The sequence below is a fragment of the Triticum urartu genome, chromosome 6A (genome assembly GCF_056163025.1).
Source record: "Triticum urartu cultivar PI428250 chromosome 6A, HENAU_Tu73, whole genome shotgun sequence".
NCBI lineage: Eukaryota > Viridiplantae > Streptophyta > Magnoliopsida > Poales > Poaceae > Triticum > Triticum urartu.
This window is the reverse complement of record NC_141878.1, coordinates 383,733,956-383,738,192: the sequence shown is the minus strand read 5'-3', so window position 1 is coordinate 383,738,192 and position 4,237 is coordinate 383,733,956. Positions and strand designations below refer to the sequence as shown.

Sequence of the window (4,237 nt, the reverse complement as noted above, 5' to 3'; positions counted from 1 at the left end):
CTCCACGTCCCAACGGCGCAACAGTTTGCCGATGTTATGACAAAAGGACTACCTACTTCTGTTTTCGAGGAGTTCGTCCAGTCTTTGCGTTTCCGGCGACGCTTCGACTACGGGGGGTGTTGAATATATGGTTTGTGCATGTATATTGTATAGTCCGGTCTACCTCCTACTCATTGTATAGTTGAGGTTGTGGCCCACCTACATACGTACGTTATGCACCGATCAATACATCGAGTTGCATTGCCAAAATATTCGTTTCCAACACCAACGGCGGGGCTTCAACTCGAAGTTCATGGCGGCGGCGTTCCTCGCCGGTTCCGAGCGAGATGACGAGCTCCGGCGGAGACTGGATACGGTGGCGCTGCACCAGTGAGAGAGACAGTGGTGAGGGGAGAGATAGAAAGAAGGAGGAGTGGCAGGGAGAAGGAGAGGGCGCGACGAGCGGCGGGGAAGTGGATTGGATGCTTGAGGAAGGAGGGGTCGACCTTGCCTTTCTGCAGCTCGGGAAGCACCACCCATGGAGCTTCATCCTTCTGGTCTTCAGGTGAGTTCGCTCCCTCCTCTCTCTGCTCTTGTTCGTGGACATTGAGGCATTGCTCTTGATTAGATTTACCACTGTTTGGGCTCAATTGGCTACTGTTTGAGGTCAATTTTGTTGATATGTGTTGATTGTTCCTTGAATTGAACAGCAAGGTTAACCATGAATTTGTTAGTTGAATTGATGTCTGACTGAACTGCAGTTATTAGTTGAATTGTTCAATCTGGAATTTAGGGAGCTGCTACTGAAATATGAACAAAAAATGGGCATTGTTTGAGGTCCATGTGCCTCCCCTGCTCATCAACTTACTACTATTTGAGCTCAATTGTTTGGTACAATTTATGTGTTAATTGATCTGTGCTCTGTTGCATCCCACCCTACTGTCCCATGATGGCAGCCAACGCTTGCATCGGAGGAGCTGCTGCTGCCCTTCCTTCTCTGATTTTTCTGCTACATGTTGCAGGTGTTTGAGGCATCGACAAGCAACGACAGGGTTCGGCGTCAGTTAAGATAGCTGGTTCATTTTGTTAATTGCTCTATAATAGATGTTATTTCTTAAGGTTGGAGTTGACTGCTGACACCCAATAAGATTGCCCTGAAGCAGCCCTCTCTCTGGCACATCTGCTACCATGCACCCATTGACATCTGAGATTTCTATTCACCAAAAAGATGGAGCCGCCTTTGGCAAGCACTGACGAGCAGCTCAGTCTCAGCCGATGCATCGACGGACTGAGGCGGGCTTCCAATAGAGGTCATAAACAGGGAATGGCCTTTTGAGCTGATGGAGGGATCACTGGACGTGGTGTTCATGTTTGTGTTGGCATACATGCAGAAATAAGGAGGATAGTAAGACTTTTTCAATGATTCTCTTGGAGGTCATGTCTATGCCATTCAAGGATTTTGGTATCTGAATGTACAATATATAGATAGGGGAGATAGCCCTCCGCGTCCTGGTGACCACTGTATGCTGCAGCGAAGAGCACACTTCAAATAGTGAGCAGGCAGATGCGGCGATCCCAGATGTGCTTTGACATTGTGATTTGTACTTGTCAATGACGTCATTACCCAAGCTGTTCCTATGCTTCGGTGAGTGGTACTTCACTCCCACCCCATAGATTACACTAATTTGTTTGATTATAATTGAGTGGTATGACCTAATTAATTTGTACACTTAGACACACGACCAAGGAATGAAAAACCTGCTCCAGAGATCTTCAAAATAGTACAATACTAGGTATTTTAGAGTACAATTTGTTTAAGCTAAGTTTTTCTTTTGCATGGAAGCTAATTTTATATTTGAGGTGTAATAGATACACATGCCTGAATCTGGATACACTCCAATGGTGATGGTAATACTTTCAGTCACTTGCAAACAATAAGCTCAGCATACAAGGCAGAGTCCAATGCTACTGGACTCGGGTGCTGGTATGCAATTTCTTGTACATTTTACTTGTATAGGACTTCCGATTACTGGTTGCAAACTTTGTACAAGGCAGTCTGAGCTACCACTTGGTGAAGATCGGATCCAATATGTTCAATGATACGGTTTCTTTTTTGTAGGGAAACACTGATATGATACAACTATTTGTTATCTGAATTTTTGAATATATGTACACCCATGGATATGTTTATAATGAGCCGGTTGGGGCCTACTCTGCTCCTTAAAATTTAGCTCTACTCCAGAAAACGCAAGCCAAACGGAGTAGCTCCACGATATGCCACTCCTCAAAAAAACTAGAATCTGAGGTACAACTCTTAGTTTTCTACGAAGCTCTTTAGGGGGTGCTCCAAAAAACTCTAGAAGCTGGAGTTGGGGGACAATTACCCACCACTGCCACCAGTAAGTGGATACCCCTTCGTTTCTCCTCCCTCATCCAATCAAATAGATCCTTTCCACCAGATTTCCCATTCTTGAAGTTGGAGTTAGACGGAAACCAAATATTCTGTTTGGTAGTGCTACAACTTATGTATGAAACTGCTCCAAAGTGGATTTGGTGGAGTGAAACTGATTTTGATGAAGCGGAGTTGTCCGGAACAGGCCCAATGATAGCTAACATCAGCTTACTGTGGTTTATTTGGTCCATGTAGAGCTGGCATGGTACGGCTACACTTCCAACAGTTTTACTTGCTAACAAAAATCAAGTAAAACTAAAGCATAGATCTTTCTGTTGTTAAGTTTAGCTGTATGTAATAATGCAATGCTTATGGTTGATAGTGCTACAGATTTTCTTAGTGGGAAGGAATAACTGGTTAGCCTTCCATAACTTCTATTTGTATTTCTGCAGCATAATTGTTTTTTACATTGAGTTGACTGTTATTTCTTCTTTTTAGTCAGGATTTTACATCAAGCTAACTACTATTTCTTCTTTTGTTCTAGTAGTTAAAGGCGCAGAGGGGAGCATATGTATTACCTTGATTGAGTTTCGTTTCGTGTGCTGCATTACCGTTATAATTAAGTTACCAGCTGCAAAGAAAGAGAGTCATGTAGGCACTAAAATCTGATAAGGTAGTCTGCTCTTGCAGATCATCTGGTTGATCATTTCTGTTACTAAACTGTACCAAGTTCTATAATGACACAATATTAACCTGTTACAGGACAAGTTTACTGAATAATGAGTATGCACAGAAGCTTCGATTCTTTGTCATCTATAGTCTACTTAGAATATATATAACTCACAAGGTATGAACATAATTACTGTTTTTTTTGTCGTGTCAATGTACATCCATATTGGCTGACAAGCTATCTTGCAAAGCCCCGGATCACGGCGTTCTCGTGGAGGGAGAGGGCGGCGGGGTCGAGCACCTATGAATATAGAGGGAGGCGAGGATGGGCGTGGCAGGCGGAGCCCCGTCCTCCTTTGTCCTCTCCCATGGAGCGCTGGATCGAAGAAGCAGCAGCTCCCCACCTCCACCCCGTCTCCTCCTTGTGGAGCAGAGTTGCGGAAGCATCTGGGGAGTGCAATGTCAACAGCTGGATCTGCAGACATTAAAGTTGGTGACATAAAGAGAGATCTTGTGTACGCATAGGATGAGGTGCAAACTGCATAGATAAAATCTTGCTCAACATTGCAGAGTTAGGATTGAAGGTCGTGATTGCTATTGTAGATGGTTTTGTTATTTGTTAGAAGTTCCTTGGTCCAATTGTTCTGAGTTCTGACAACTTATAGAGGGATTGTTGTTTCTTTATTGAAAAAAGTCACAATCTTTAGTTTAGAAGGTTTAACTACGCTTTTCTTAAACATCGGTGTACATTTCCAAAAGCTGTTTGATAAGATCCGCTGTGTTTGTTTGTTACAGTGATGATGTCTGTTCTTCACAGGGGTGATGTATCAAATCCTAGAATTGTAAATAAGAAGTTATTTTTACTCTATTTCGGGATACTACTCCAATGCCTATCCATTTACAGATTTACATGCTTGAACATTTGCAGCAAAATACAAGATACCTGTTTATTTTGCTTAGTTATTCACCTATATTGTGCCATATGAAGTTATCTTCCTAGACTTGTAATAAGCCATGAAGTTGTTCAATCATTAACTGCTGCGATGCTTGAACTTCCATGAAGATCTTTGAAAATAAATATTGTTCACCTCTATTTAGAGTGACTCTTCTGTGCATTTCTATAAGAAAAACTATACGCAAATCATGAAGCATTGGATGGTATCAACCAAACTGGTATTGACTGCAACCTAATAATAC

General features: G+C 42.5%; 1 long non-coding RNA gene across 5 annotated transcripts; it reads left to right on the top strand.

Moving 5' to 3' along the window:
- Nucleotides 1-211: 211 nt before the first annotated feature.
- Nucleotides 212-3,951, top strand: LOC125513169 (uncharacterized). Of its 5 annotated transcripts, XR_007285715.2 has the most exons (6): nt 212-544; nt 1,002-1,624; nt 1,714-1,772; nt 1,849-3,044; nt 3,134-3,218; nt 3,292-3,951. It is a non-coding gene; the product is annotated as an uncharacterized LOC125513169 (long non-coding RNA). The 5 variants fall into 5 exon arrangements; XR_007285713.2 differs by having other exon boundaries at nt 1,714-3,044; XR_007285714.2 differs by having other exon boundaries at nt 1,002-1,772.
- The last annotated feature ends 286 nt before the right edge of the window (nt 3,952-4,237 follow it).